Consider the following 13,820-nt stretch of genomic DNA (forward strand, 5'->3'; position numbering starts at 1 on the left):
GTACAGCATTTGTCTTGGGAGCCAGGGCAGAAAGACAGGTGCAGAGCAGAGCCAGGAAGGTCTTGGTAAACACGCAGAGGAGTTTGAACCTTACCATGCACTCATAGAGGAGACTGGAGGACATGGGGAGCATTCCAATATAGTTTTGGAGAAGAAAGGAGCTTGCTGCTTACCTTAATGCTTATCTTAATGGTAGCAGTTCTGGGCTTTTTTTTTTTCGGGGGGTGGGGTGACTGCCTCCTATCCTACTTAATTGATGTCTGTCCGCCTTAGCTTTGTATGTGCTTTAAACTCAGGGACAGTAGCACAGTCCTTATGCTGAACAAACTACTTGTCTGAAGAGGGATGGGGTAGGGGGGGCTGAATTGAAAGGAAAGCAGAACGGAACCTCACAGAGGTTGAGAACAGGCTGACAGTGTGAGCCATGCAGCCACTAAATGCCCCTCTCCCTGGGTACCTCTTTTTCATTCCTTCCTGGCTTCATCCCATTAACATGACTCACACATATTTTTTCTGTCATTTAAGTTGTTATATATTTTGGTTATTGTACAGAAGATAGATTATAGATACCTATTTGACTTTTAGAACTAATGCTTCTCATTATTTCCCACTTTTAAAAATATAAGTATTGCTAGTTGAATGCTGTCCCTAATTTCTTGGCCTACCCTATTCCTAATTGACATCAATAAATACATTTCTTGGCCTACCCTATTCTTAATTGACATCAGTAAATAAACAATCTATAATAGTCATTAGAAAAATCATGTTCAACAGAACGAAACTAAGTGTGGAATGGAACTTCTTTCCCCCACCCTGCAAAGTGACCCAAGTTATCCACTACCAACTAATTTTTGTGGTTCCTCTCAGAATTCTCTCCCTAGCTCCCTGCCATTTTATACTTTTCTTGTGCCTCTCCCTCTACTCCTCCACACACACATAGACACAGACACACACACTTTTAAATTGTGGGCAGGGGGTGAGGGACAGATGACACCCTCTACCTTGTACCAGTGATCTCTTTCCTGATGCTCAGCACTGGGGAACAAGGAGGCTCACGCCTGCTCTCTCCCAGCAGAGCCTTGTGATTTCAGCAGGGAGGAATGGATGAAGGATGGCAAGCCAACAGAAGGGGGGAAGGAGTAGCGCTGGGCAATCACTGCTAGGAAATAAGCCAGACCCTGGTGAGGTAATGTGTGTGCTGTTTCATGGACTTCGTTAAAGTTAGAGGACCCCTGGGACTTCAGGGGATGAGGGAGCTGTGTCATGCCGTGAAATGTGGAGTGTTGCGCTCTGGAAAGGAATCCTGCTTTCGTTTGAGGGTGAATTTTCTTTCCTGATGTGCTATTTGTTTTTGTTTTGCTTTGTTGTTTTGTCAGCTTGACCCAAGCTGTAACTATCTGGGAACAGGAAAACGCGGTTGAAGAATTGTCTCCATCAGATTGGCCTGTGGGCAAGCCTGTGGAGGTATGGCTTTGATCAATGGTTGATGTGGGAGAGACCAGGCCAGTGTGGGCGGTGCCATCTCTGGGCAGGTGGTCCTGGGTGTAGAGGAAAGCAAACCAAGAAAACCTTGGGATGCAAGCCAGGAAGCAATATTCCTGCATGGCCTCTGCTTCAGTTCTTGCCCCATGTTCCTGGCTGACAACATCCCTTCACAATGGACTATAAACTGTAAGCTGAAATAAACCCCCTTTTTCCCAAGCTCCTTGTATACGGGACCTGAGTCTTCTACCTTCATTCAAGGTGATCTCAATGTGGCTTTTCTTTCTGATGTTGGTTTGGACAAGAGGTATTTTCAGTTTTGGAATCTGTCTTTAGCTAGCAGTGTGACTGCGTCAAGACATTTACGCTCTCTTGGCTTTAGTTTTGTTGAGGCAGCATCATTTCTGAGGCCATTAGGTCTCTGAGTTAGAAAACTTGCGCCAGTACCGTTGGTTTCCTTGCCTTAAAATGGGATTAATCATGTCCATCTCACAGATCAGGAGTGGCAGTCAGATGGGAGAAAGTCCTTCCTTATCTGCTACATTCTGAGCAATTGCTAATTTGCTAGAAGAACGGAGGAGTCTGGGACTTGTGACATTTTCCCACAGGCTCCTCACCTTACTCTGGAGCTCATCCTTTTTTCAAGGCATCACATAAAAATAAGCTGCACCTGTTCTGCGTGTACAGTTCAATGGGCTCTGACAAAAACATAGGCCCTCATTACGGCCACCTCAACACAGACATAAACTGTTCCCACCACTTAGAAAGAGCTCCACGCGTGTCTCTCTGAACAGTCCCACTTCTGGCCCTAGGCACAAGTCAGCATAGATAAGCAGGGCCTTCTCCAGAATTTCACGAGTCTCTGGAGCCGAGTTTTCCCACTTTAGCAGGATGGTGCAGGGTGTCCCTCCCTGTCACACGCGTGTCAACTGCTGGCACGTGTTGCTAAGCATCACCCACTGAGTGGATGTCCTAAGACACCACTTAACAATTCAAAGTGAAAACTAAGACCTCTCCCTCTGCTCTGACACCCCAGGGGCCTAGACCTCTGATCTGGAGGCCTCCCACATGGACTGTTACTCCCTAGATAGAAAGAACGTGTGTCTGCTTCATCCTTACCCAGCAGTCAGGAAAGAGAGCTGCGGTCTTTGTAGCTGGGGCTTCCCCTGGACTCTCACTTGCTCCTGTAGCCTTGAACTTCACACTGCTTTGTTCATGTTGTCCCCAACTTCTCTCCCTGACAGGTTCCTCTCTGACCTGGGATAAGGTGAAATTACCCCCAGCAAGGTCAAGGCTTCCTATATCCATAAAGCTCTGGTTAAAAAGCAACTTAGATCCCTAGAAGGGTGGCCCACAGGGCTGCGAGTAACCACGCTGAGACCATTAGTACAAATAAACGTATCAGATCAGTGTCGGGTCTCCTAACAACGACCCATGTGGATGGGACCAGAAAAACTTTGCTAGTTCCATGAGGCCAGCCCACACTAGCAGAAGCAAGATTTAGGAGAGTGTGTGGGCCGTGGGAGGGAAATCTAGCTCCTAGCTGTGCAGCGTTGGGGTGGATTCTGCACATCTTTGATCATAGCCTGGTTTGGTCCTTCCCTTCCCTTCTCAGCTGTGTGCTCACCTATCTCCCCTCTGATCCTGGTTTACTATCAGGCACAGGGGCGGGGATAATAATAGTTACCATTTATGACAGCACCTACGCATGCTGCTGGGCACTTTACATATATTATGTCTCTTCTCACACCAACCCTTTGAGCAGTGTGTTATTAGTCCATTTTATAGATGGAAAAATCCAAGGCACAGACAGTGGAAGTCACTTGTTAAAGTCTCTCAGCTGTAGAACCAGGGTTGAATTCAGTGCTGTAGGACCCTTTGGCTAGTGCCCCCAACTCACGAAATGTCAGATCACCTCATTTTGGCCTCCCTCTTCCCACCTCCATGCACACAAACTAACATGTATCATAATGTAATGTACTATCAAATAGAATTTTCTATTTTTGAATTTCATAAAATGGAGTCATCTGGAATGTATTCTTTGGCATTTGAGACCTTTGGTTCACATTAGAGATGTGAAGTTTACTCACAGGGCTGTGTGATGATTTGTTCTCCAAGTGTGGGATTCATGCTCATTCATCGCATGAAGAACACCTTAGTTTTAAGGCCTCTTGATCTACGGCTAAATGTTCTACCCTTGAATTGCTGCAATGGGTGACTCCCATGGTTTATCCTGCTAAGTCCGTGTGCCTTCTAAACAGGTTTAATCCTATGCAAGGTACTTCCATTAAGGTTTTACTAACCTCAGCAGTCACCAATTGATTAATATCTACCTAGGCAGTCTCTAGCCAGACTCTTCGCTCCAAATGTTCTGTCTGTTCCGAGACAGTGGCAGTCTGAAGTTCCTCTGAGATCTACTGGGAGGCTTTAATACTCTTCCTTGATAGCTGTTTGATACTCTGCAAACCACCTGCCTCCGCTTCTCCGTGTACAAAATGAGGGGAATGGCAATGTTATGGTTTGAAAGTGTCCCCCCTCCCAACTAAGCTTCATGTGTGGGGAATTTAACCCCCAAATTCATTTGCAACGGTACTTATAGGTGAGGCTTTTGGGAGGCAACTGGGATCAGATGCCATCATGAGAGTGGGTCCCCTTATGAAGCCTGTAGTGGCTTTCCACAAGGAGGAAGCTCGAGCTGTCACCCTGGTTGTGTCTTCTCATGTTGTGATGCAATGAAAAGATTCTCACCCGATGCCTCTTGGTAAGATGTTCACTTTATCCTTGTGACTTCCCCAGCTTCAGAACCTAAACCAACTTCTTTTCCCCATAAATCCACTCAATCTCAGATATCTTGTTACTAAAACAGAAAGAAAAAAAAAACCTAAGAAAGGTGGCCATGATGTTGGTCGTAGATAAAGCAAAGCAAACGTGGTGAAACGCAGCAATGAAGGTCCAGCAATCGCTATGTGACTTAGAGATGCAGGCCCTTTGTATTTATGTCCAGGATGCACTGTGTTTCTCTCTGTGTTTACATACTCTATACTGCTGCGGAATTAAAGTTCTCTAAAGCATTCTGTTTCTTCCTAGGGCCAAAAAAGGAGTGGAGAATCCGTGAGCCAGTGTTGTTTGTCTTGTTTGGGTTACGTGGAAGAGAAATCTCAGCTTGAAAAAAATTGTTAGAAGAAGCCACACAAGAGCCCTGAGTTTAAAAATGGATAGAAGAAGCCACACAAGAGGCATGAGATGATTTGGAGGCTGATGGAAGACGAAAGGGTAGGTAGTGTGGGAATTAGCTTGGAGTTATGCATTACATCCTAGTGTGTATTTACCTAAATACCTTCTTGTCTCCATTCTTATCAGATTTCATAGCAATGTAAAAAAAACATTAAAACACACACACAGACACATACATACACACACACAAACATCGATTCACAACCATTTTAATATTTCAATTCATTTCTGCAGCAGCGGTGTGTAAAAGGAATACAAGTCAGTCGTGTGGAGGAGCCTGCGATTCCTCATGGTCATGTTTGTGTGTCTTGTGAGAAATCCTGCCTGCCCTGCCTTCCCTGCTTTGTTTGCATGGCTGCCTGAGAAGACAGCGATGCCAAGCCGAGGAATTACCATGTGGTGTTATTAACACCCAGGCAGGTAGATGGGTGGGAGGAAAAGGAAGAGCGCACATGTCTTAGTGAACTGAGGCATGCCAAAAATTTAATAAGGGCAGGCTGAGGCAAGTGCCAAACGCAATCCCCCGGGAACACGCTGAGATCTCGGTCATTGTCAAGAGTTTACTGGTTAGATCTTGGGAGGGGAAAAGAAAACAGCAAACTGGTCGTGGTTTAAGGTTGATTTTTAGTTTAGCAAGCATGGGCGGGGAGAGGAATAAAGTAAACTGCCAACTATGTGTTCCAGGCTTCTACAGTTCACTGCTAGAATGTGTTTGCCAGTCTACACCCGCATCTCTAGGGAATTCACTTCTACAGAGAGCCAGGAAGAAGGTTGGCAGAAGCCACGCTTATTTTAAAAGATAAGGGCTCCTTTGGTTTTAAAATCTTATTGTTTTTTTTTAAATTTTTTTATGATTTATTTATCTTTATTTTATGTGCATTGGTGTGAGGGTGTCAGATCCCTTGGAACTGGATTTTCAGACAGTTGTGAGCTGCCATGTGGGTGCTGGGAATTGAACCCGGGTCCTCTGGAAGAGCAGTCAGTGCTCTTAACCGCTGAGCCATTTCTCCAGCCCCTAAAATCTTATTGTTTTGTCTTGTCAAAGAAGTACTCCCAGCAATTGAGAAGGAGAGGCAGGTGGTCAACCTGGTCTACAGCGTGAGTTTCAGGACAGCTAGGACTACATAGAGAAACCCTGTCTCAAAAACACTCCCCCACACCTCACAAAAGGACTTGGTAGTATGAGAGCTCTCATTTGAGCACAGATTGATTTTCTTTCAATTTTGAACTGAAGAAGTTTTCACCTAAGAATTCTAACAGGTAACTTAAGATCAGCTTAGTGTCTTTCTTCTGCTGTGATATGGCTAAGGCAACTTGTGGGAGGAAGAATTTATTTTGGGCTTCTGTTTCCAGAGGCTTGGAGTCTGATGGCAGACCTCAGATAGCAGGGAACAGGCAGCTGAGGCAGCAACTGAGGGCTCACGTCTTGGACAGCATACAGAAAAGAGAGAAAGGAAACCAGAAATTGTGTGAATCCGTTGAAACTCCAAAGCCTTTCTCCAGCAATGCTGCACCTCCTAATCCTCGGAAACAGCCACTGGCAGAGGACCAAGTATTCAGATGCCCGAGACTTATGGGGGACATTTTATTCAAATCACCACAAATCTCTTCTAACTTCATTAGTTACTGTTATATATACTATGTATTATATAGACATCTTACATACTATTACATATGCAATATATATGTATATATATTCTAAGTACTATTGCAAAGTTACTACTACAATACCACATATTTTATATTCCATACATTTTTCAAGTGACTATTCTATAGACACACTGATGCATATACATTTTTGCATACGGACAATAGCAATCACTATTCAGAAACTAATGTCAACCTTTCTAAATCCATCCCTGAGCCCGAGAGTTCCCCCATCCCCAAAACCAGGTCATGCACTCTGAGAGCCACCTAGCGATCAAGGTCAGCAACTGCATTTGCTCCTTCAAATTCCAGGAACGCCAGCCAATAAAATTAGTTCACAAAAATCATAGAAAATCACACATCTCATACTTTTCAGTGAGTTGTGTTAGTGATATGATTTTCACATAGTATCATGATTATAAAGATGGAGATAGGCTGTGAGGCAGAACACTTTCTTGATTTTCTTCATCTCACTAAGGCCTTCCAACCAGTCCAGGAAGGAAGGGAGGAGTTTGCGATGAGGTGGCGTAACTCTCCAAAGGACTGCTTCAAATACAACAAAAGGCGGAGAACAAGTGGTCTGTGAAGTGCCTGCTGAGAGAAAAGGACAGCCACTGTCATCTCTCTCCCCCTTCCTCTCTCCCTCTCTCCCTCACGCCACCTCTGTGGTGTGTGTGTGTGTGTGTGTGTGTGTGTGTGTGTGTGCGCGCGCGCGCCAATACCCCCTGTACTAAGTGTTTAATGTACTTAGTTTTTGATGTTTATTTTGAGATTTTCGAGAGCTACTGGGATTAGTGGAAAGAGTAAGACCTTGAGCTAACCTCCCTGAGTCTGAACGTCTTTTGAGATGGATTCCATAGATTTCTATGATCCTGTTACCTCTGTTGCCAATGACTGCATTTGTATATGTAAAAGTCAGCTACTCAGAGGCAGAAAGAGAAGGCTGAGGTAGTGCAGGGAGCTAACTTTGGCAGGATATATATGAAAAGGCGATTTTTATGTTCACCCTAGCAGTGTGACTTCAAAGTTGCAGTTTGGGCCCATTCGTTCAACAGAATTTACTGAACTCTTCTGATAGACTGGACACTGTGCTAAGCATTGGAGGCACGGTGGCAAAAAAGAAAATAGAAATCCCTACACACCTGGCCTCCCAGCTCACCTGCTGGGAGGAGTGAGGGACTGGCATCACCTTAGTAACTTTTTAGAAAAGTAAACACTAAGAAAGAATTAAAACAGGTGGAAGGGGGATTGCATTGTGGGAGGCAGTATCTACAACTAGATAGAGTGAGACTTAAACAGACAATGGGAACAATGAGCTGGATCTGCTGTCAGTGGAAGAGCCATTGCTGAAGGCTAGACTGAATGCTAGGACACAGCAGGGGGCCATGGCCTCAGCAGAACAGGAGAGGAGAAACCCTGAAGCCTGGAGTTAGTGGGGCATGCTGGGACTGGAGACTGGTCAGTTGGATGCAGACATGGCTTCATGTCTGGGCAGACAAAGGTTGATAAGTATATACTAGGAGAGTGGCATCTGCCCAAGAACTGTTGGGCAGTGTGGTGTGGTGGGCTAGGCTGAGGTCAGCAAGGAGAAGGGGAGACAAGCTCGACAACGTGGCCTGGAACTGGCCTTGGGGACTGGCTTGTGGAGTTCAAGCTTCCTTCTCAGTAAGTCAAAGTCAGCAATAATTCTGCACATGGAAGCCTTTTGCTTAAATACAGCTGCTGTGAACATAGCTAAGCAAGTGTCTTTGTGGTATAATTGAGCATCCTTTGGATATGTGCTCAAGAGTGGTATAGCTGGGCCTTTGATGGGTTGATACCCAGTTTTCTGAGGAACACGCTGACTTCCAGAGTAGTTGCACAAGTTGGCACTCCCACCAGCAATGGAGGGGTTTTTCCCTTATTTCACATCCCCTCCAGCATGAGCTGTCACTTGTGTTTTGATCTTAGCCTTCTGGCAGATTTAAGATGGAGTCTCAGAGTAAGAAAAGGGAAGATTCTTAAGGGACATTTGTGAAGGTTTTCGGGGTGGTATGGACTGGGGGGGCTTCTGTCTCCCCACACAGTTGTTTAGTTCTCCTAGCTGGGCAGGATAGGAAGAAGAGCATGGCCTGCAGCAAGGGCAGGCTTTCTGCTGCTTGCTACTTGAGGACAGAGCAAGTAGGAACTTGAGCCAGACTCTGACTGTTTTCCCTCTTCTTTGCAATGTGTTATAGCCCTGCTGACTGTTCTTCTAGTCTTGCCTTTTGCTCTCTGCTTCTTCCCTGTGATTTGAGTTTTGCTTTGAATCATCCAGCAGTGGCTGGAATGGAAGTCAAGGGCACTGTCTGTGAGCTTCTCTGCATTTTTCTGGTTCTTTCCTTCCGTGCCGGCCTCTCCACTGACCTCAGGTCTAGGCCTGCACCAAAAGGTTATGTGTGTGCAGATGGGGCTCTTCAGTCCACCCAGTTCTTTACCTGTCTCGTAGCTTCTTATGAGGATTGATTTCACCTTCTTTTATTACCTTTCCAGCTTAAACTATATCCCACACTCTCTGTGCAACTTTGAGAACTGAGAACAAGTCAAAACAACAACAAAACCCCTGTGGGGAAATGGCAGTTACCTTGTCATTAACCTAACTATTTTAACTTTTGCCACAGCTCTTTACGAAGCACCCAGTTGTAGCAGGCCGATAAAGAGAGTAAGAAAAAAAAACATAGATCTTTTGGTTCTTGAAGAGTTGGGAGTTTAATATCAAAATCCATGGATATTTACATACAAAGCAACCAAATGTCCGGAATATATGGGTCAGCCCTACACCTTTTGCCTTTGACCTTCATCCATTACTGTCTGTGAATAGAAGATCTTACCTGAGTTCTGGGATAGGACTTCACAGTCTGCTATGAAGACCCTTTAGCATTAAGATCACTAATTAGAAGCCGGGCGGTGGTGGCGCACGCCTTTAATCCCAGCACTCGGGAGGCAGAGGCAGGCGGATCTCTGTGAGTTCGAGACCAGCCTGGTCTACAAGAGCTAGTTCCAGGACAGGCTCCAAAACCACAGAGAAACCCTGTCTCGATAAACCAAAAAAGAAAAGAAAAAAAAAAAAGATCACTAATTAGAGACTACCATCTGCGTGGCTCCAGGAAACTAAGTCTCTGGTGATCCAAAACAATTTCAGAATAATCTCTCTGTCCCGGGGAAGAATTCTGAGTTAAGGTCAAAAGAAAGAAACGAGGTGCTGCGCCAGCCTTTAGCATACAAACTGCTATGTGGGGAGGTTAAAGAAGGAGCTCCCACTGCACATCTCTCGGAGGTCCTGAGACAGAGCACCGATAGCTCTTCTGCCAGACTCATGTGAGCTGTAATTGTTCCAGATGCTCCACAGTCATTGCAGTTTGATGTTATAAAAACTCATGATTTGCTCATCCGATGGGCAAAGAAACTTAATTCAGCAAAGGCCAAGGTAACCTGCTCAAGGTTCTGCAGCTGGTAAGCACAAAGGGGACCTTCAAACATAGCCTGAAACTATGAAACTGAAATTGCTAAGCTTGCCTCTTGCTTGTCCATGTGGACAGCAGGGATCTTATTTATGTGAGTATCTTGGTTGGGGTGACCAGGTTCTTGGGGATCCATGGATTGAGACTATTCACAAAATAAGGAAATACTAAAGAACATTAGATGTCGGGGAATGAGCATCCCAGTCTGGAGAGAATGAGGTTGCTAAGTAACATGGGCCTCTACTCTTAACATCAAAGCTGTGGCAGGGTGTGATGGCCTCTAAGATGTGTCTCCTGGGGCTGGAGAGATGACACAGCAGCTAACAGTACTTGTTGCTATGGAAGATACTATGTGTTCTGTTTCCAGGACCCACATGGTGGCTCACAACCATCCATAACTCCAGTTCCAGGGCATCTGATACCCTCTTCATTGGACACTGGACATGCATATAGTATGTATGTATATGTGTATATATACGATGCATGTAGGTGAAACACTCATACATATAAAATAAAATAAATCTAAAAGATTGAACAAATGAGGGACTCAAACGAATTCCTACGAGATCCAACTGCAAAGTATATGCACTGCTCAGGAGAATTGTGTTTCAGATGAGCCCAGCAAGAGAGCTACCTATGGTCATCTCAGCCCATTAAACAGTTATAGGACATTTTTACTAGAGAATGCTCTGTCACTGTTAAGGAATTAGCTAAGATAATCTAACATGCCAATATGGGGAAAGTTATAAGACTAGTGGTTGAATGAATAGAGCTATTTCAGAAAAATTCATACATATACTTGATTATCATTATAGAAAACACACACAAAATGTAGGTGTCTGAATCATAGCAGTCTCGACGTGATGGAGCAACGAGAAGCATCCCCCTCAGAAGCTCATGGGGCGCTTGTCAGTGTTGGGAACAACAGAAAGACAAGGACTCGCCCTCAGGCAAGGCAGCTTATCCAAATATAGCACACATACATGGCCTAGTTTGAAAGATGCTTTACACTTAAAAGATCAATTTGTATGCAGTCTGGGGGACAGATGACACATAACAGGCACTAGACGTTGTGCACCCTGCCAACTTGCTGTGTGAGTCTCTAGTCGGGGTCCTCCCCTTGCGGCCTTGCATGCCCCCCACACAGCTGTTCAAGCTTCTTCTCCCACAACTGTACGTCACTGCTGTTCCTGACCATCTCAGCTGCTGCCTCCTGCCCTCGCCCCTGCTTACCACCAGCTTCCTTCTGCTCCCAGGAAGGAGGAGGCCCATCTACCAGAGAGATGACCTCTCCACCGGCTTTGGAGAGCTGATTCTTTAAATGACCACTGAGACCTGTTTTCCCACAGAAGACACGCTTGAATTTTGTCTAAAGATTTTTCCATTTAGTTCTATGTGTATGTTTGTACGTCTGTGCCTGTGTGAGTTTTATACGCACAGATGTGCAAGTGGAAGTCAAAGGGAATTGATGCAACAGATGGTTGTGGGCCACCTGATGTTAGTGCTGGGAACTGAACTTAGATCCTCTGCAACTGTAGTAAGTACTCTTAATATTGGTGTCACCTTCCCTTCCCCAGGAGATGCACTTTATTTTTATGTGTGTGTTTTTTAAGATTTATTCATTTTATTTTGTGTTTATGAGTGCTTGGCTTGCATATTTGTATGTGTATACCATATGTATGCAGTGCCCAAGATGTTCAGAAGAGAGCATTAGATCCCCTGGAAACTGATGTTATGGATGGTTATGAACTGCATGTGGTTGCTGGGAACCAAATCCAGGTCCTCTGCAATAGCAGTCAGTGTTCTTAACCACTGAGCCCTCTGCCCAGCCCCTCATTTGCTCATTTGATGGGGACGTTGAAATCAACAGAGGCCAACTAACCATCTCCAAAAATTCTAGACCAGAGTTTCTGCTCTGGTGTGAATACAGATAGTGCCCTCCCTCCAAGGTCACATGTTGAGGGCTTGGTCCCCGGGGTGGGACTTAACTGGAAGGCTTGGAAACATTGGAAATTTGGCACTGGCGGGTTATTTTAAAGGTATTGCATGCAGTTGTTGGTTTTTTTTACTCTTTGCTCTTTGGGGGGGGGGCTGCCACCTCGCTCCCAAATAATCACACAGAGACTTAATCTTTCTTATGAATGCCCGGCCATAGCTTGAGTTATTTCTATCCAACTTTCCTTAGCTTAAATTATATCATCCATCTTTTGCCTCTGGGCTTTTACCTTTCTTTATTTCTGTATATCTTTTCTTTCCTTATTATTCCATGTGTGCCTATGTGGCTAGGTGGCTAGGCCCCAGCATCCTCCTCTCCTTTTCCTTTTCTCCCCTCTGTTATCTTTTTCTCCTATTTATTCTTCTGCCTGTCAGTCCCACCTATCCCTCTCCTACCTTGCTGTTGATCATTCAGTGCTTTATTAGACCAATTAGGTGTTTTAGACATGCAAAGTAGCACAGATTCACAGAGTTAAACAAATGCAACATAAAAGAATGCAACATGCTGGACGGTGGTGGCGCACGCCTTTAATCCCAGTACTCAGGAGGCAGAGGCAGGCGGATCTCTGTGAGTTCGAGGCCAGCCTGGTCTACAAGAGCTAGTTCCAGGACAGGAACCAAAATGGCGCACACCTTTAATCCCAGCACTTGGGAGGCAGAGGCAGGCGGACCTCTGTGAGTTTGAGCCCAGCCTGGTCTACAGAGCTAGTTCCAGGACAGGCTCCAAAGCCACAGAGAAACCCTGTCTCGAAAAACCTAAAAAAAAAAAAAGCTAAGAAGAAACCCAGTCTCGAAAATCCAAAAAAAAAAAGAATGCAACATATCTTTATATCAGTAAACAAATGTTCCACAGCATAAACAAATGTAACACATTTTAAGTTAATATTTTACAACAATTGCAATTGTGTCTTGAAAAGAGATTTCAGGACCCAGTTCTCTGTTCACTTCTCATTCTTGAGCATTTCTCTTAGAGGCCGTCCTGGGCTGCCAGCTGCTGCTCTCTTGGGCTTAGAACAGTCAGGGCATCCTGATGTTGGGCTTTGAAACTCCAAGTCTGTGAGCTAAATTAAGCTTCTCTCTCTCCCTCTCTCCCTCTTTTTCTCTCTCTGAATCAAATATATTACCTTACTTGTCATGCTGCCTTCTTCCTAGGAAAATCTTAGGGACTGACCACTTTACACTACTGAAATTAAGTTAATAAATAATAGTTTATCTTAAATATAATTAAAAAACAAACTAATGTCTTAATTGTATCAGAAATATATAAAGAAATCTACTTATATTAAACAAATATGAATTTTGATCACTTGGCCTGAGCACATACAGCAGGCAGTGTAATGGAGCAGACAGTTGCTTGCCCCTATCTGTAGGGTTCAGATCCTTGTATAGGCAGAGTGAAGGTGTGGGTTGCTAACTTAAACACTGTGGATGAATTGTTATCAATTCTCGACTTTTCTCAGATGATCAAGAACTCAAGGGAGAGATTCAATCCAAACAAAATTTCAATGCTTTTGAATTTATTTGGTTGCTCTATTCCTGGAAAAATCATTACATCTTAGAGCAGCGCAAAAATTACTTTGAGGTTATATTTAGTGTAGTTAATTTCTTAGCTTAGATATTTTTCACCCACACAGATGTCTGGTGGGAAACTTGGTGTCATCGCTGGGGGTGGTGAATGTTCTTTGTTGTGTGGGACAGACGCACCTTGTCCCCAAACAATGAGTGAAGAAATGCCAGTGGCACCCGCCCCCCACACTGGTGACAATCAGAAACACCCAGAAAAGTCTCCTATGAAAATCTAAGGAGGTGATACTGCCCTCATTTAGAACAAATGTTTTAATGTTGTTTTCTTTGCCCTTAAACTTTTGTTTAAAACAAAGCTTCAAGGAGCATCCTTAAATGTCAGGAAAATGCACAGTGAAGAAGGTGGCCCTGCCAGAGAAATTTTTCTCTATTTCACTTTCCCCCTTTTCCTCTCTGTGT

Source organism: Microtus oregoni, unplaced genomic scaffold (assembly GCF_018167655.1).
Source record: "Microtus oregoni isolate MIOR12 unplaced genomic scaffold, Mior012 000046F_ref0000063, whole genome shotgun sequence".
In the NCBI taxonomy this organism is placed as follows: Eukaryota; Metazoa; Chordata; class Mammalia; order Rodentia; family Cricetidae; genus Microtus; species Microtus oregoni.